The sequence below is a fragment of the Ambystoma mexicanum genome, chromosome 6q, assembly GCF_040938575.1.
Source record: "Ambystoma mexicanum isolate Mex_15411 chromosome 6q, UKY_AmexF1_1, whole genome shotgun sequence".
In the NCBI taxonomy this organism is placed as follows: Eukaryota; Metazoa; Chordata; class Amphibia; order Caudata; family Ambystomatidae; genus Ambystoma; species Ambystoma mexicanum.
The window spans coordinates 1066405154-1066425402 of NC_090937.1; positions in this window are offsets into that span (position 1 = coordinate 1066405154).

Genomic DNA, 20249 nt, shown 5'->3' on the forward strand with positions numbered 1-20249 from the left:
ACATGCTGTTGGAAGCACATTTCTGACATTGTGAAATGGTAAAGAAATACGAAAACATTGATATGCCTGTTTCAGGAATAGAAATGCAAGTGGGACTGCAGACGTACATATTGTTCCATTTATGATAACATGCCTGACACATTTTTTGAGGGGCGACATGCAGACTGTAAGATCCAGCAGACGGTATACACGGAAACCAGAGATCTGAGGCCACAACTACCACGACATATAGTCTAGAGAGGTGACCACCCACCGCAACTGAAAATCGTGACACAAGGAGCCTCGATTCCTTATCCGACCCACACCATAATAACGGATCAGTCCACATTGACAAACAGATATCCACAATGTCTGTTGGATGCAGTAGCCCCCCCCCTCCCCTCCAGGGATACGAGATATGGAGTTACAACCCTAGGGGTCTTTAGTAGACGCCCCGAGGAAGGCGGCCCAACACCAAGGCTCTGGGATAATTAGGTTCACAGTTGACTTATCCCACCTAACTTTGCTAAGCTAGCTTTTCACGTTGGCAGACCCTATTAAATGACTCACTGTTGGGGAGAATTTTCATTTTAGTGCTAAATTCCTCCCCCCTTAGATACGCCCAGCTCCTTTGCTGGATTTAGGACTTTTTCATTTTAGCCCTGGAGTCTCTCATGTGTTTTGACCTGATTTAGATTGTGTGTTTTAACTGTTTTTGGAGTCTGACAAACTCCATAGGCATCTACTTTTTGTATGGTGACACACAGCACCTTCAGTGCAGTCACTGAGAAATCCTTCAGATTCCTCATACAGTTTAAATAGCTTTCCTTGTGTGAACTACCATACCCAGGAACACAAAAGTGAAATTGACTTTACTTACCTTTTCTCTTTGTAGGTCCAGCACACCTCATCGTATGTGGAGTGCTGGGGGAGGTTACCTAGTAGCCCCTTACCCTACCCTCTCATGTAACATTTCATATGTTACCCTCACTACTTTAAATGGCTGGTGGAAGTGGTTTAATTTCCCTACCATTGTGCTTTTCTACCGCAGGCTGAACCCTCAGCTGCAGTATAGCACCCGTGGGGGACCCTTTTGTCAAAATGACCCTGGTCTTCTTTTTTTTGCCATTTTTTGGTTGTGAGGTCTTTCTTGGTTTTTACTCTGTGCATTGAAGCTGAGTTGAGTCCTTTGTTTGTTTTGCCTTTGGTGGGTTTAAGTCCTGAAACCTGCCTCTGTCTCCAGTGTGTCTAGAAAGGCAGGATGTGAAGGAGGTTCCCGAAACTCCCCTGTCCTTTGTCTCTAGGAATGCCTGAAGGCAATCAGTCCAGAGTGGATGACTGTCCTTTCAGGACAACCACCCTGCTCTGTGATTGACAGCCTAGGCTGTGCATGAATGGCAGAAACCTGCTTAAAAGGAAACGGTTTTGCGACTAGAGTCAGAGTCGACCACTGGGAGAAACACCCAACAAAGAAACCATGCACAAAGCTTGATGCATCATCCTGGACCTTTGAATTGCCCGATGAAGCCCTGCTGCTGTGCTGAAAATCCCTTTCCTGATTGACAAGCGAAGCTCCAAAAGGGATGACCTCTTCCCTTGGGTTAGTGGGACAAACTAACCCCAAGACAAACTCCACTGGACCATCCTCCCAGACTGGCTGTACTTCTTCACTGCTGCAGGAACTGAGTGCCAGGGGTCTAGAAATCTGTAGTTGAGTGAAAAATCTGAAATCTGGCAAGAAGTTTCAGGAGACCCTCCAGAAGCAGGACAACCAGAGATTGAGTCCCCTCACCAGAGTGTAGGACTCAAGGATTGAAGGAAGCCCAACCAGTATCGGAGATCCGCAGTGGTTCTGTTTAATGTGTGCTGAAACCACAAAGTTTTGATGATCCGAAAAGAGCCTGTAGCTGACAACAACATAGAAATTGCTGGTGCAGGTGTCCTCCAGACGTCCTCCCTCTTGTCCCCACGACTGAAGCTCAGGAACCCAGGATCTTCCTGAAACCAGAGGTACTGTTTAGAATTAGGCTACTTACCTTATTGTCTCCTTAGCTGTGCTCTTCTCGGTTGAGACTTGTATTGGCTACTTTTGTTAGAGTTGATTTCAACTCTGCTTTTCACAAGTGTAACAGCTTGTGACCCTACAAGTGATTTCTACAAAACTCTCCAACTTTGTGCAAGACATTTATTATCTAAGAAGTGCTTCGGCTCCATACACTGGGCTCCAATTGACTTTGGCTGTCCTGGCTCCCTGCAGACTCTTCTAGTCCATTGACTTTGATATTTCTGTCCCTCGTAGGTGGATACTTGTTTTAGACTGTGATTGCTGGGAAAGGCTTATCTAGACTTCATTGGAAGATGTAAGTATACTCACATGCCCTGAGAACCTGTTTAACCTTTTCCCTCCCTTTAACCTTTCCTTCTTTCTGCCAACCTCAGAATCTGCAAAGTATAAGTAGTGATATATAAATGCCATAACTGTCCTTGTGAATGAAGTCACATCCAGGTGTAGGAATTGTGAAATCAGCATATCCAAAGATATGCACTAACTGATGCTGATTCGGAAAAGTATTTTTAAAGTATATTTGATTGTTTCATATCTTGCCCTTTTTAAAGAACGCTTATTAAATATTGATGTTAAATAAATACATATTATATAACTGAAACCTTGAGTGTAAGTGTTTCTTGGATACTTGCATTTGCAAATGTCATTGCTACAGCTCTACATCTCACATTTACCCCTATTGAGATAGGCCGTGTTTGCTCAGTCACACTACCAACTTGTGTAGTACAGACATATAGCAAAAGCTGTGTTACCCAATACCAAGCAGATAAGTGTTGTGTAGTTTCATACAGTGTTACTACATCAATTCTTAACTAACACTTACAACTCCTCCAGACTACAAGGACAATTAGTCCGAAGCTGAGTGACAAGAATCAATGTCCTTAGCATATCCCAGGAGATGTACCAAAAGATGATACAATATCGTATAACAATCAAAAAACTGTTTCCCAAATGCAATTTATTATTGAACTTTTGAAGATGTTTTTTGAAGAAAATGTTTCTCACTTGTTTCTTTGATTCAATACCCAGGATGGAGGTCAATAAGGAACAATATTATTGAACGATATCAACTGACACATTTCACTAGCATGACTTCGATTCCATCTCTTTGGGTCTCAGATTTTATTTAACTTTCTATTTTTCGTTTTCACCCTATTAATAATTTATAGGATTCACACATAGGTTAATATTCATGATTTTGGTAAGATTGGCTCATGTAGTAATTAATTTCTTGTTGACTTTTTTCTTAACAATGTTTTACTTTCCCCACATGGTTTAAATGAGAACTATGACTGACTGACATGTGAACTAACTAATGTAAAAATAATTAATATTTAATTTTCTACGGTTCAGAGATTGCTTCCGAAACCAAATGAGGGTAAGCAGGACAATTAATATAAAATCCCACGGCGAGTGAACCTGATCTAAATTGTGATAATTGAAATACTTAAATTTACCAGTTGGAGGATGCTTTTCTGTTGTTGCATCTGTGATGTGCACATGCCCTTTGTGAATAGGGTGCAAGATTGGTTAGCACAAGTGATGAGATGCATAAGTGCATTCTGAAGTTTTTTCAAGAGCATAGAGGCACTTCCACTAAATTAGAGGTGAAACTGGCAATCACACGTGCCAGGGCAGCCATGTAGACATTGAAGAACCAGCCAGGGCAGCCATGTAGACATGTTAGAGCCCGGGGGAATGCCACAGGTTGAAAGAGTGATAGTAGAGAGAAAGGGCCCAAGTTTCACCTGGAATGGGTGGTCAGATAGGAAGGAGGTTAAGCATGCCAGAGCCTGACCAGTGATTCCCAGGGTGTCACGGAGATGTGTGATCAGGATGCTGTAGCTTACCATGTCAAAGGCACAGGAGAGGTCAAGAACAATGAGGACAGAGGGAGTGTTAGTGTCAAGATTTGAGAGCAGGTCTTCACAGGTGTTCAGGAGAGCAGTTTCCGTGGAAAGGGGTGATAGAGATGTTGGGGTAGTTTGTCAGAATGGTCGGGTCGGCAGTGGGTTTCTTAAGCAGAAGGTGCACAAAGGAGTGCTTAAGAGAAGTTGGCAAAAGAGAGATTTCAGAGCTCAGCCAGGGCTGGAGCGAGAGAGTCAATGTTGTCTTTATTGGTTTTGGAGGGACAGGGGTCTACCTATTTGGACGAGGCCTTCATATACCGGACTTGTCTGGCGACCTCGTCAGGTGTGATGAGAGTGAGAGAGGAAAGGAGAAGTGGCGGTTGGGCCAAGAGAGGCTCCATGTGTGTTGGTGTATGATTTGGAATGGAAGTGAGAGAGGAGAGGATTTCCTGTATTTTTGCGGTGAAGTGAAAATCCAGAGCCAAATAAAAGGTCCTGGGTATGTGTGACAGAAGTGGAGGCTGCTGCAGGATTGTCCAGTTCCTTGCAGACCTTGAAAAGTTTGGCCGTGTTGTTTTATGATGTGCAAATGCTTGAATAAGGATTCTTTTCTTGGTGTGGATGCAGAGTCGATATTGCCTTAGAAGGAGGCAGCAGGTCAGTTTGTCAGAGGGTCCCCCTAACGTATTCCATTTCTGTTCAGCTACACTTGCATTCATGGTCGGGCAAATCAGAGTCATACCAAGAGTTGCAACTTTTGAATGGCTTCAGCCTAACCCTCACGATAAGGGCAAGAATGCAAAGGGTGTTTGAGATTAAGGTTAGCAAGGGATGTGTCAGGGTCGGAGTCAGGCACAGGAGTAGGAGGCGGAAAGTAGGTTGAGGCAAAGGCAGCAGGTGTCATTCTTTTCTTGGGTCTGGTGACTTTGAATCTGAATGGCCACACCGGGTGTGCCGGTGCAAAAGGAGAGGATAGCTTTAAGTGTGGAGAGTGAAGAGAGGGGTCCATCCAAGAAAGAGAGGTAGTGAAAGGGATAGAGAGGGGGATGTCAGTAGAGATGAGGGCATCCAATACAATACGAGCTGCTTGCTTAAAATCCACTCCCTGTAATTGCTGTTGCACTTTATGTCCTAATGGGCTTTGTGAGATTTAAGCTGTATCTCTAGCTGAAGTGTGTTTTTTCACTTCTCTCATAGGGTAGCGATGTTCGCCTCCCCGCACCTACTAATCTAAGTAGAGAGCGCCCACCCGCACCATGATAGGTAACTTTATCCTTGATTGCTGTCGAGCTCATTTTTTCGAGCACCCCAAAGGACTGAGTTATTTAGTAGCTAACCCTTTGATGATTGTTTTTTATCTTCCACAGGTGCTTTGATACTATAATTGTATTGTGTATTACTCCTTTTGTCAAATAGGCCATACTGTAAAATACTTACCTCCTGATGTATGTTCCACACTTTGTCATACGGAACAGAAACATGTCGAGACTTATCTCTGGACCTTAAACAGGGATTCTAACTCATGACACATCGATCCATTTCTGGATGGGTACCAAACTATTTGGATAACAAGTACCCACAGTGGTCGTATTTTGTGAATAACATCTCTGTAAACTGGGCATCCAAGCCCGTTACGTATATTCCTATTGTTGTGTGGTTTTACACATTAGAAGTGATATTAATAATACGTTTTTGTAATCCTGACTAATTAATTCAATTGAACGTTTTAAAATTTACGATTTTTCCGTTATTAAAATTTGATACTACCTTTTAACTACATGTGGTCCCTTGTATCGTTTTACTAAAAGTGCTAAGGCTTGGCACCTCTAGTACCTGTGCTTTAACTTTGTCTCCCTATACACTGGCATCCAAGGTGTGGCCTGCTATGTTCATGGAGCCAGAAGTTCAAGTAGAGAGGGAGAGGGAATTGCACAGGCTGCGGAAAGGTCCTTAGGAGTCAGGAGAGTCCAGGTGGATGTTGAGGTCATCCAGCAGGAGGAATTAAGAGGAGGATGAGAGTAGAGAGGAGGCCAGGTCAGCCCATTCTGAGAGCAAGAGGGTGGATTTCCCTGGTGGCCAATAGAAGGTGGCCACAAGGAGGGAAGATTTTGGAGAGAGTGAGAAACTGCAAACTAGGCATTCGAAAGAGGAGTAGGCCTGAGTGGGGATGATGGACACAGGTATCCCCACTGGGAAGATCAGCCCCCTTGGACCTGGGTATGGATAAGATCTTGTATCCTTCGGGGAAGAGTGTGTCAAAGCTCATGACAGAGCTGTCCTTGAAACATGTCTCCTTGATGGCGAGCACATCAAGATCCATGCGTTCAAAGAGGTTGCAGATGTCGGACGAGTGACAGCGGAGCGAGTTCAGCATAGCAATATGGAGCAGTTTGCCATCTTTGAAGGTCTTTCCGTGGGGGGCGCAGGGATGGTGGTCCCCCTTAGGGTGACAAGAGAGCCAAGGAATAGTGGAGGATGGCGGGGAGCCAGGGACACTAGGGGAGCCGGGACAGTAAAGCAGGGCAAGGGAGCCTGTGCAGAGGAGAAGGAAGATAGAGTAGGCAAGGGAGCCTATGCAGAGGAGGAGGAAGATAGAGCAGGCAAGGGAGCCTGTGCAGAGGTGGAGGAAGACACAGCAGGCAAGGGAGCCTGTCTAGGGGAAGAGGAGGAAACAGCAGGCAAGGGAGCCTGTGGAGAGGAGGAGGAAGACACAGCAGGCAAGTGAGTCTGTTCAGGGGCAGAGGTAAGGTTTGAGAGGTGAGGTAGAAGCCTGTCAAAGAGAAAAAGGTTGGGTTGAGGACCCTGAACCATGACGGTTCCATTTAGATAGATATTGTTGATGACGCTGGAGATGGTGAAGAGGTCAGAAAGGACCTCCCAATGGGTGCCACCATTAATGGGAGAAGAGGCGTTATTAGAGAGATAGGCGACCATATATCAGGTCCATAGGTCGGGTGAGGGAATGACAAAGAGGATGTCTGTGAGAGTCTCTCTGGCGGAAGTCGTGACATAGGTGTCTGCAATAGGAAGGCCTGGGTTGGAGCCCAGCATGTCCTTCTTAAGTTTCTTCCGGCCAGATTTAGTGATAGGAGAGGGATAGGAAATAGACAAGCTGTTAGAGAAGATAGGAGAGATAGATAGCGACATAGCTAACTGCAATGGCGAGGAGGACACTTACCAGGTTGATGCACTGAGACACAAGAAGGGTGGTGTGGTGGGGGAAACCGAGTGTAGGAGTCTGAGGGTTACAAGGGGGCAGGGGTTTCAGACAATTTAGCACGTTGTTTTGCAGCAACCAGGTACAGCATGATATTCTCTTGGGAGCCCATTTCCGACATTGTGAAATGGTAAAGAAAAACAAAAACATTGATATGTCTGTTTGAGGGATAGAAATGCAAGTTTGACTACAGCAGTACATATTGTTCCATTTATGATAAAATGCCTGACCAGTTCTGAAATTACTCTGTCATGCATTGTGTATCCCCTGCGCCTGTTACAAGTAGTCACAGGGGAATACAACTATTTCATGCACGTTTGAAAGAGTATTGCTTTTGTGGATCCGGATGCAATCTGATACACCCGCTTATTTGCACGAACGCACAAAGGAGTAAAAAAGAGCACCACAATGACTGCATCTGTGATAAAGAGATTCAGCCACACGTTGAGAGTATGGCATATGTTTTTTGGGGCAAGTAATGTGATGCACAAGCATGTCATCACGTATGCGAGCGAAAAAAAGGTTTTGAGAATTTTCCCCACCTTGTCTCAAGATCTATATGGAATTTTAACGTTTTTTTTAAAATCCCAATTCAAGCAATAGAAACCTAAGGCTCTAATACGGTCAAGCCAATCTGAGCCAAATCAAGCATTTACCCACTCGGCTCAATGTGACTTGCAAGTCATCTCCCTAACGGCTCAAATGGCTCAAGCCAATTCAAACCTTTACTTCAAGTCAAACCTTTTCTTCAAAGGTTTGAACAAGCATTCAAGTTGAGCAATTTAAGTCTCGCCCTTTCCTCGTCTTATCTGCAAAAACATATGCATAAGGCCAAAAAGCACAAATGGAATTAGCTCAACTAAAACAAGTGGGATTCACATATGCCCTTCTGTGCCTCATCTCAGAGAAGTATGTCATTAGACCTAAGGCAGGTGGGCCTGGAGTTGCTGATGGCAGCTGAACAAGTGTACTACATGTGAATCCTTGTCAGTTGTTTGAATGCTTCAGATTGGTTTAGCAACAAAGATTTTATTTAAGGGACAGGAGTGTGGGCCTACAGCAGACCACTTTGCCCATCATTGCAGACCCTGGTCCACATTCTGATATGGATTATAGCCTGTCCTCTACCCAAAGTCGTAGGTCTCTTATTGGGAGGTCTGACATGGGTCAAGGGGTTCCAGACCAGAATGCTGCAGGCTGGGAACATGGTGTTGTGAACTCGGTACCCCAGATACAGATGAAAGAACCCTGATGGTCTGTGTGCAGCTCACAAAATCCCCGTTGTTGTGAACAAGTAAGGGATGCATCACCTTCTTTTGTTTGGGCAGCCTATGATTTTGACTGCTTAGGTGTCAGAAAAAGTAGAATGTGGAGTGGGGGTATGCTGAGGATTGAAGTGCCACAGGGGTGTCGGAAATGATGGATGGATGGAAAAATGGGAATGGCAGTGAACAATTTGCTCAAGCAGGGGCATTGGGCTTAGCCCTAGGCAATGCTAATGCGCATGTACCATTGTGTGTTCCTGAGGTGTTGGTGGTGGATTCAGACTATGTTGTCCATTTGGGTACAATCTATGTATAGTGGTGGAGGTGTCACAAACACAGGCTGACATATGTGTCCTGTATCAAATTTCACAAGCTATTGAAGAAAATAAATGAGGCAGCAAGCACATATCCAGCATGGCTTAAAATAAGGCACAGAGCAAGCCACCTGTATTGAAAGAAGATAACAAGATTTGTTGTGGCAGTGCTGAGATGGATAACAATTGTGGGTGTCATATTACAATGGAAGGAAATATTTATTCCTAGGGTGGGCATAATCATTGTTAATCAGATTGTACATGCGGAAATGGCACATCAGTATTTGGAGGAAATACAGAGTGAGTTTAGCACCCACAATATTTAGGCATAAAGTGATATTTCAAGTACCTGTAGCCTTCCCGAGTAATGTATGCAATAAGCACACAACAAAAAAATGGGATAAAATATATTGTGGTTTTGAGTTGGTAATGACATACCCCTACTCAATATAGGGATAGCTTGTGCATTCTTCATTTTGAATGTGACACTTAATGAATCCCATCAGACATAACCCTTGTTTGTGATCTTCTTTTATCCCTTGTGCTGAGGGTTTAAGGGGACAGCTTGCCTCTGATTTTTGCAATAAGAACACAGGCATACAGATAGAGGAGAAGATGAGTTAGTGGGTGTACTATTTGGACATCAAACTACATAGATCACACCCCTGTCAGAAGAAGTGTACAGTATTGTTTATGAAGGATGTGCCTTATATAACGAGGTTAGTAATGGGACCAAGAATACTAACTGATTATTTTATTCCACAATACAATCACTATAAATTAATGTAATGGGTAGTAATTAATTGGCAAAGAGTTGCTGAACAGTTCTGGTTAAGGAATGTCGAATGTGGGCACAAGGATTGTGCCCTAATGGGGAATGGAGGAATACGTTGTGCGGAACGTAGTCGGATAGCAAGTATTAACAGGGGGGATGACCTTTGGACAACCTAGATTCATGATGGAATATATGGGGAAGGGCATTGAGCATCAAAAGAGATGTTGCAGGTAAGTGGGGCATTCATCAATAGAGGTAGGGGTTGAGGACGTGGGACTGTAAAACCGGGCAGAAATAGTAACAGAATTCTGAAGGCCACAATCGCCCATGGAAGACATTTTGGGATCACCAACAAGAACCTAAAGTCATGAAGTGGGTGGCCGATAGATTGAGAGAGTGGCAGTCTAAGGCTAGAGCAGTACCGGTAACATCAGCAATGAATATGAAGGGTCAGTGCAGGATAGGGAGGGAAGTGGCGGATTTAGAAAGGAGAGCAGGATGTCCCACCCAACTGATTTAGATTAGGATAGGGACAAGCCAGAATTAAGCACGAGAACCCTCAACTTCATGTTACAGTAGGACAGATGGGGGAAGGAAAAGGTGCAGTGCACATTCAGCACTTGTGAAACATTGCATGGAACACAAGCTGTGGTTGGCTGTAAAGCAGCTATGTCCTTCACAACCAAGGATGAGAGACTCGGCCCACTCTGCACCCAATGAAACAGTTGCATATTCAACACTGGTGGAATATTGCCAGGAACACAAGCTGTGGTTGGCTGTAAAGCATCTATGCTCTTCACAACCAAGGATAAGGGGGTCAGCACACTCTGCACCCAATGAAAAAGTTGCACATCACCTGCAGTGACACATCACTGGGAAAACACTTCTGAGCTTATTTGGAGGTAGAGGACGTCTTGGGGTTGTACTACTGTGTACTTCTAAAATTACTATTGATTCCACCAAAATGGTTATTTCAGTTGGGAACCCATATCAAGTTATCCCCACGGCAATAGCCATCCACTCAAATACTGAAAAGAATGTGCATGTCACCACAGACATAAATGTACGGAAGGCGTAGTTCCCTAACTTAGGGGCTGAACACAATGAGAGGGTGGAACTGGGGGAGGCGTGGGAGAGGTAAATGATTGTGCAATACTCCATAACAGGGAAAGGAGGGAAGTGACATGGGAAGCATTGAACAATGGGACAGCGGTATTAAACTGTGGGAATATTGTAGGTTTTTCAGATAGGGTGATTAAATGAGGAACAGATCTAAGGAGAACGATGGCTGCCAACATTGACACAACATAGTTAATGTCGGATCAGGACGCCCTGTGGTCAATAAATCTAAAGTAGTTGTAGACCATAGGTTTCTATTATACTATGGACAGTATTGAGGAGAAATTTGGAATGCCAATAGGGTGATCAATAACAAAGGTAACTATGTTCACACGTTATCAAGCTTAGGCTACTATTCAACAGATAAAACAGGCTGCCCAGAATATGGACATAGAGCTTTTGGCTCATTTCGAGACTAGACAAGTGGGAGAGGATCGAACATACGATATGATAACTTGCAAGGTGCAGAGTTTAAATTCCATACTTCAGAGAAGGTGGTGGGGGGCTACATCGGAGTATGTTATCACATGTCACACTATGGAAAGACCAGGCAGAGAAGGTGTTTATTTTAAGGTTAATGGGGTATGAGACAGGGAACAACAGGTTCTTTGAAGAAGACAACGTGCACAGATTAGAGTGTCTGGAGAGACTAAAAGACAAAGGGCCTCATTACGAGTTTGGAGGTAGCCATGGCGCTGTTAGCGCCATGGCTGCCTCCGAGTCTGGGTCCGGTCTGGCTGAATGGGGACTTACTGGGACATTCCGACCTATGCGGAACCGATAAGTCCCCATTCAGTTTGCCATTCTCCATTCCCATTTGAGCCCCCATAGGGCTCAAATGGGAATGGGGAAGGCGCTAATAACGGCAAGGACCCTTAAGGGGTCCCGTAAAGAACGGCTGGTCAGACCAGCCATTCCTGCTGGGACCCGCTAAGGGACCTCAGAATAGGGAGGTAAGGGGTTACCGGCACCGGTCTCCTTACCGGTGACCGTTAACCCTTACTGCCCAACTCAGAATGAGGCCCAAAGAGTCCTTGCTTCCCAGATGATGATGGAGACACACTACAGAGCTAGAGGATTGTGTGCAGACTGCCCTTTCTAGAAGAAAAAGTGTGGTGCGTGTAAATAATACAATATAGATGATGGGGTACACAGTATATCTTCAGTTGTACACAAGGAGCTGAGTTAATGTGTGTGCGTGCTGTGTCAAATTAATGAGTGTGACAGGGTCCGGGGCTAGGTCCTTTCTGGTGGGAACAATAACCCCTTACAACCTGGGACAGGGGGCCTACAACGTGCAAAAACACGTGCCTGACCTTACTAGCCCAGTCTGCACCCTTGCAAAAATGCATGCCTTCCCTCACAAGCCCAGGCTGCACCCCTGCAAAAACACGGGCCCTCCCTCGCACACCCAGGCTGCACCCCTGCAAAAACACAGGCCCTCCCTTGCAAGCCCAGGCTGCACCCCTGTGAAAACGCTTACCTGACCTTGCAAGCCTGAGCCGCACCCCTACGAAAATGCAGCCCTCACTCGTAAGTGAAGGCTACACCCCTTATAAAAATGTGAGTCCACCCTCCTACACCCTAGGCACCCATTCTGCAGGCATACACCCCTAATGCATATCAACCACTCTAGGCCAGAACCCACACAGTAGACCCCCTCACCTCCAACACCACCCCAGGCAACCCCATCCAGTCTGGACACCACCCACCAGTCCCCTCTTCTCCCCCATCACCCCAGGCAGCCCCCTCCTGTCTGGACACCAGCCCCCTCCAGTCTGGACACCACCCACCAGCCCCCATCACCTTCAACATCACCTCAAGCAACCCCCTCCAGTCTGGACACCGCCCACCAGCCCCCCTCACCTCTGGCATCACCCCAGGCAGCCACCTCCAGTCGGGACAAAACCCATCAGCCTCCCTCACCTCCGACATCACCCCAGGCAGACCCCTCACCTCCAACACAATAAAATACAAATACAAACACCACCGCAGGCAGCCCCCCTCACCTCCGACATCACCCCAGACAGCCCCCCCCCCCAAGTCTGGACATTAGCCCCCTCCAGTCTAGACACTACCCAACAGCCCCCTATCTGCGACATCACCTCAGGCAGTCCCCTCCAGTCTGGACACCACCTATCAGCCCCCTCTACTATGGACACCACCCACCTGCCCCATCACCTCCAACATCACCCCAGGCAGCCACCTGCAGTCTGGACACCACCCACCAGCCCCCCTCACCTCCGAAATCACCCCATGCAGCCCCCTCACCTCCAACACCACTGCAGACCGCCTGCTCCTGTTTGGACACCACCCACAAGCCCCCCTCACCTCCGACATCACCCCAGGCAGCCCCCCCCAGGTCTGGACACCAGCCCCCTCCAGTTTGGACACTATCCAACAACCCCCCCATCTCCGGCATCACCCCAGGAAGTCCCCTCCAGTCTGGACACCACTCACTAGCCCCTCCTCACCTCTGACATCATCCCAGGCAGCCCCCTCCAGTCTGGACACCACCCACCAACCCCCCTCACCTCCAAAATCACCCCCAGGCATCCCCCTGACAGTAGACTCCCCTCCCCACACCTCCCTCACCTGTGACACCCCCACCAGGCAGTCCGCTTCAGTCTGGAAACCACCGACCAGCCCCCCTCACCACCGATATCACCCCAGGCAGCACCCTCCAGTCTGGACACCACCCACCAGCCCCCTCTACTCTGACATCATGCCAGGTAGCCCCCTCAAGTACTGACACCACCCACCATCCCCCTCACCTCCGACACAACCCCCAGGCAGACTCCTCAAGTACTGACACCACCCACCTGGCCCCCAGCAACTCAGTCTGGCACTGCCCCACCCAATACCAATGCACAATAAAATAACAAATTGCCACAACTTGACTTCCCTGCCAACAACATCAACCACACTGGCCACATACCCACCCATATACCCACAAACTGTGTGTACTGATGCAGATCCACGTCAGATGCACACCACAGAAGTCTGTGGCACATCACAACCAGTGGCACAGCAAAAGGACCACTGAATAAAGCAACAGCTCCACCGTGAAAACACCATGCACAAGTAACACTGCAAAACAATGCTATGCAATGTGAAGCACCACAGTAGCTGATAAATAGCATGAGTGTTCTGTGTTGGTGGTCGTACATGCATCAGGAGGCAACCCTGATGCATCACTGATGAGTGCATGCCACATCTCCACAGTCATGCCCACAATCCGCCTGGCAATCACATAACAAAGGCATAGCAAACCACATGCTCCCCATGAACAAAGAGACAACAGAAACATTGTATTAATAATATGCATACAAAATAAACATGGATGTTGAAAGGGGGAAATACCAAGGGGAAAACAGAAAATACAAAGACACACATTAACTTTTTACATTGGAAGCAGGCTCTTTGTTCGTCCCTTAGGTTATCCAGGGCAGACTCACAATCCTCCTCTTCCTCTTGGAGGCAGGTCAATGCTTAGTCCTGGATGGCTTGCAAGCTGTACCTCATCCTCCTCTCCAGGACCCCTGCATCCCTGCAAGCCTCTTCCAGGATATGGACCCACCACTGTGCCCTACTCTCCATCGCCTCTGCACTGGCGCTGGCAACTTGTGCCTCCCAAACCCACTCCCTCTCCGCCACCAGCAGCATCATCAGTTCCATCTGGACACTCACCATGTCACTTGAGTGGCAGTGGTCCTCCTGCCTGGTCACCTCTAACCTCTCTGCAGCTCGCCTCCTCGCTCTAAATTGGCCCTGGGATGAGTGCTCCTGACCACATCCATAGTGCAGCAGCCTGTTCCAGCGTGCCCTGTGCAAGCACCCCGCCATCTTGATGTTGGTTGATGTGGGGTACGGTGTCAGCACTGTCCTGCTGTGCCAGTAGTCCCACTGATGCCGGGTCAGGCACAGCAACCGCCTCCACTGTACATCCTGGAACATCCACCTCAGGCAGGGAAGTTCCAACCACCAGACTGGGGGCAGTGGGCATGACAGGAGTAGAGGGGGCCCTGATGGGAACCTGCAAGGAAGCCCCCTCAGAAGACGACTGCGGTACATAGGAGGCAGTGGAGGAGTGGGCAGCTGAATGTGCCAGCGCGCAGAGACCACCTGAGAGCAGTGCATATGCCAGCTGGGACAGGGAGTTGCTCATTGATCCATGATGATCTGAGAGTCCCTCACAAATTACCCTCACATCATCATGGATTACGCCCACCCACCTCGCTGTCGTAGGCTGCTGATCCAGTGCAGAAGTAGCACAAACTCATTCCTCCCCTTAGCAGTTTTGGCGCCTGGGACTTAATGCACACAGGGCACCGCAACCACCATGGGGAAAGAGGGTTGGGGTCCACGGATTGGATGGGTACGGGGTAGTAGGATCACCGGGTAGAGGCTGAGGTAGTAGTTATGGATGGGTAGAGGGCCTGGGTGAAAACATGCTCCTGATCTCTTATTGATGATTAGTTGGTAACACTAAAGCACCACCTTAACAACACTTTCATGCATGCACACAGAAATACTCTTAGAGGTTCAAACTCAGTTTTGCTGCACTGAGTTAGAGTGGATGCTTGGCTTCTTGACACTAATTCAGAAGCTGGCACCCCCAAGACGCTTGCTTCAGTGTCTTTACCTTTTGGTTACACTTACTTCAGTGTCAGCCACACAGGAAAACATAGGCACCTACTGCAGTGCTTTCTGCTTAAGTTCACAACTAGGACTCATTACACATTGGGCATGGGTGCTGACTAGAATGCCCCACCCACGCTACTTTGCAGGTGCAAATAACAAGGAACAACACATGTGCACAAATGTCTGGTTTGTACTGGCCGAGCACCAGTCAGTCAATTACACAATACAGGTAGTAATTCCCATAAAACCATAAGAGACTTAGCTTCGGTGCTTGTCTGAAGTCCGGTTTTGTCTGTGGCCCCCAGCAGTGCCTTGAAAACCGTGAGCTGCGTCTGCCAAATGAAAAAGTATTAGAGTGCATGTTTAAATGAGCGCATTTTCACCAATGATCAGTTCGCCCACAATTCTTCCATGCGATTAGTAACATGCGCCTGATGCCCAAAATGCGCCGTGGGTTTCCTCTAGTGAACGGGTGCCTCCCGGGCCTCAACCCCTTGTGCCGTCATGCAGTTAGTAGCTCGGGAACTGCTAAAGCTAGTCTACATTCCATGCAGGGAAGTTAAGAGTAATTAGCTTTTGTGCCGCAGGGCTGCAGTGAACAGATCTGGGCGAGGGATGGCCCCGCGTAGGAGTTTTGCATTCTCGGAGCTCTGTTGAATGCGTCCGCCCGTGAGGAAGTCAAGCGCGAACAGAGTTTCGTTGTCTGTGCATGCGCGATCCCGTTTCGCGCATGTGCAGTAGCTGGGGCATTGACCGCGTGGTTTGCAGGCCTGTGTGCCTATGTCTGGATGTGCTGCTCCCAGGGCTGCTGGGATTTGTAGTCCTGGAGCCATGTACACACTCCTGATGCCGCATTCGTCCAGCAGATGCCATTCTTCCCCATCTGATGTTTCTACAAGAGGGACGGAGATGGCATCTGCTGGATAAATAAGTCCCCAAGGTGGCTTCCACGCTAAGTCCCTGCTGGGCTCTGACAGTACATCCCCTCCCCGCAGAAGGGCCTGGTTTATTTGGATAGTTATGATGATACAACCGTAAGAGATGAGGAGCATGTATATTAGAAGCTGGCTCCCAGGATCTTTCTTCGGGACCACACCAACCCAATCAATGAAGTAATTTAACTGTCCACCCCTCCTACGGGAATTGAGGATAGCTTGCACCTCATATTCTGGGTTCCCTTCTACCAGGATTGGGGGAGGTCTTACCATTTGGATGTGTGGTGCTGCAGGCTTTAAAAGGGCAACGTGGAACACCAGGTGTACCTTCATATGGGCAGGTAACTGTAACTTCATTGCCACTGGATTTATGACATGTGTAATGCGAAAAGGGCCAATGAAGCGGGGCTTGAACTTTCATGATCCAGGCATCGTCAAGTGTTGAGTTGATAGCCATACCTTATCCCCAGTCTTGTATGTAGGACATGCTTGCCTTTTTGTATCAGCATACCTCTTACTAGTGTCTTTTGCTGTGAGTAGATGTTGGTGTACCTTTTTCCATGTCTGCGTCAGCACATCCAATCGCGCCTGTACATATGGCAGAGTATCCAAGGTGGTTTGAGGGATGGTGGGTTGGATATGCGGATCATATCCATAGGTGGTGTGGAAGGGTGAGAACCCTGTTGAGGTATGGCATGAATTGTTATATGCTATTTCTCCCATCCAAAGAACCTCTACCCAAACATCCTCTGTGCCATGTGTGCAACACCTAAGGTGCTGTTCCAGAGCCTGGTTCAGGCGCTCTGTCTGCCCATCGGTCTCGGGATGGTAAATGCTAGACATTCGCAGTGTAACCCCCACCTTTTTGCAAAATAGTTTCCAGAATTGTGAAGTAAATTGTGCCCCTCTATCGGACACAATGTGTAGAGGTATTCCATGCAAACAAACTACGTGTTGCAGGAATAGGTCTACTAGTTCACTTGCGGTTGGAAGCCCTTTACAAGGAAAAAATTGGGCCAATTTGGAAAAAGAGTCGTCTACTACTAGTATGGTTGTGTAACCCTGGTCGGGAGGTAACTCTACTATAAAGTCCATGGAGATGGTTTGCCAAGGTTGTGTACGTGTGGACAAAGGTTGCAAAAGTCCCATTGGTTTCCGATGGTCTGTCTTACTCCGTGCGCAAACTTCGCAGTGTTGTATGTATGCCTGTGTGTCTTTATGTAGACCAGGCCACCAATAATGCCGTTGTAGCAATTCCTGAGTTTTATTAACCCCCAGGTGTCCTGCCAAAGGGAATCATGACACCACTTCAGAGCTTGTGCTCACAAAGCAGCGGAGGGTAAATACACGGAGGTTCCACGATATAGTATTCCGTCCCGTACGTATTGTTCTTTTTTTGGATCCTCCCACTGAAGCAGTTCTTGTGCCGACATTGCCTCCCCAATCTGCTTGACCAGCTCATTTGTAACACTCGCTACAATTTTCTCAGATGATATGATGGGTTTTGCATGTTCTTCTGGGCTCATCATTGCATGAACCTCGGGGTACCTTGATAGCATATCTGCTTTCTTGTTTTATAGTCCTGATCGGTAGGTTACTACGAAATCATAGTCTGCAAAATACATGGCCCATCGTAGCTGACGTGGGGTTAGAGCACATGCATATTTGAGGAATTGGAGGTTACGGTGGTCGATAAGGACTGTGATAGTGTGTTGTGCACCAAGTACATAATGCCTCCACTCTGAAAATGCGGCTCGAATGGTCAGTATTTCCCGGTCCGCTATAGTGTAGTTTTGTTCTGCAGGATTTAGTTTCCTGGAATAGTAGGCCACTGGGTGTAAATGGCCAGTTGGATCCCGTTGAGATAGGATAGCTCCCAGAGCGTAACTGGAAGCGTCCGTTTCCACTATCAAAGGTTGCATGGGATCGGGATGTAGCAAAATTGGTGCAGACGTGAATGCTTCCTTCAGCTGATTAAAACTATGGTCAGCCTCTGGTCCCCAAACAAATGGCGTTCCCATTTTTCAATAGTTTGGTGATATTTAACACTTTTTTGGCAAAGTCCTGAATAAAGCGTCGATAAAAATGTGCGAATCCTAGAACTGCTTGGACTTCCTTGACGCTTTTAGGGGCTGGCCAATCTAGAATGGCTTGTACCTTTCGGTTGTCCATCTTCACCCCGTTTGGGGATAGGATGAATCCTAGGAACTCTACTGTAGTGCTGTGAAAACTACATTTCTCGAGTTTAGCATATAAATTGTGTTCCCTTAGGCGTTGTAAAACCGTTTGATGTGTTGTACGTGTTCTTCTTCGGTAGATGAATAAATCAGGATGTCGTCTATGTACACCACTACGAAACTGTCGAGGCGACTGTGAAGGACTTCATCCAGGAAATGCTGGAAGGCGGCGGGTGCATTACAGAGGCCGAATGACATGACCTGGTACTCATACAGTCCAAATTTCGTTCTCATACAGTCCAAATTTAATTCTAAACACGGTCTTCCACTCGTCCCCCTCATGCACCCGCACCAGATGGTACGCTCCCCTGAGATCCAGCTTGGTGTAAATAGCTGCTCCCCGCACTTGATCTAATAGGACTGGAATGAGGGGTAAGGGGTAACGATTCTTTATCGTTATCCTATTGACCGAGCGGTAGTCAATACAAGTCCTAAGATCTCCGGTTTTCTTTGGCCCAATAAATAGTGGTGATGAAACGGGTGAGATGGAGTGCCGTATGAAACCACTTCGCAAGTTGGTCTTGATGTACTCTTCCAGATGCCGGTTCTCCGCCTCTGTTAGAGCGTAGATCCGACTACATGGTAGCGTCGCTCCGGGTTCTAAATCGATCCTACAGTCAAAGGAGTGATGTGGGGGTAGTGTCTCTGCTGCTGCCTTACTAAAAATATCCCGGAATTCAGTATATGCCGAGGGAAGTTCTGCCAACTCTTCTTTGTCTGGTTGTTGTGTTGCACCCAACACTTGCACGGGCCTCCCCCCGTCTCCAACACAATGCTGACTGCAATGCTCTGAGACAAATGCAACCGTAGCACGTGTCCAATCTATGGTGGGGTTATTTAGGGCCAACCATGGCAAGCCTAGGATAAAACCGAACTGGGGAGCAGCAATAACATCAAAACTGAGAATTTCTCTATGGCCTTGTATGTCCAGTACTACCTCTTCGGTATGTTGAGTCACGGGTCCAGATTTCAATGGCGATCCGTCAACAGCACAGACTGGTTCATGATTTTCTTTTTGCCGCATAGGTATATCTAAGGTTTGCGCATATGTTGCATCTACAAAATTGCCTGTGGCTCCTGAATCCACCATCAGAGTGATCACTTGGTTCTTCAAACGTGTCTTCATGATTCCTGTCACAGTGACATGAGGTCTGTATGAGTCGCATTAGCTAAGATGTGAGAAGGGGTGTCAACAAGGCTTATCCTCGACAGGTCCACCCCATTCACTGGCGAGCGTTGGCGTTTCCCTGCAGTGCACCCCCTTTAGGTTTAGTTCCAAACTCCCTAACAAAATGACCTGACTTACCGCAGTACATGCAGAGTTTCTCCCGTCTCCGCTTTTCCCTTTCTTCTTTGGTGATGGGGCCTCTAATTGAACCTATTTGCATGGGTTTGGGTTCTGATACTTTATGACTTTTCCCCATTGTTGGGAGCTTTTGATAGTCTAGCCAGGGGGTATACCTTGTTTGCCCTCTCATCTCTCTTTATCCTGACGTCTCTCTCCTTGCCAGTGGTCCAGATGCAGTGCTAAGTCTATCATTCCAGTACAAGTATCTGGTTGAGGATCGACCTGTGCAGTAAGGTCCTTTAGGTCATCCCGGAAACCTTGGTAGAAGAGAGCTAACCTTTTTTCATGTGGCCATTCAGCCTCCAACACAACCGATTGAACGATGTTACTGTCATGATCTCTGCTTCCAAAAGATCAGGACTTGCCCGACTCCCTTGGAAGCAGACCCATAACCCCGGTTCCGAGTGCCAGCCAGTCCCAATTGGGACCTTTTGGACCCTGTCCTGGCGCCAGTGGCACCAGGCTCATAAAGATGCCCAGTCCCAGCGCTGGAAGCGCCGG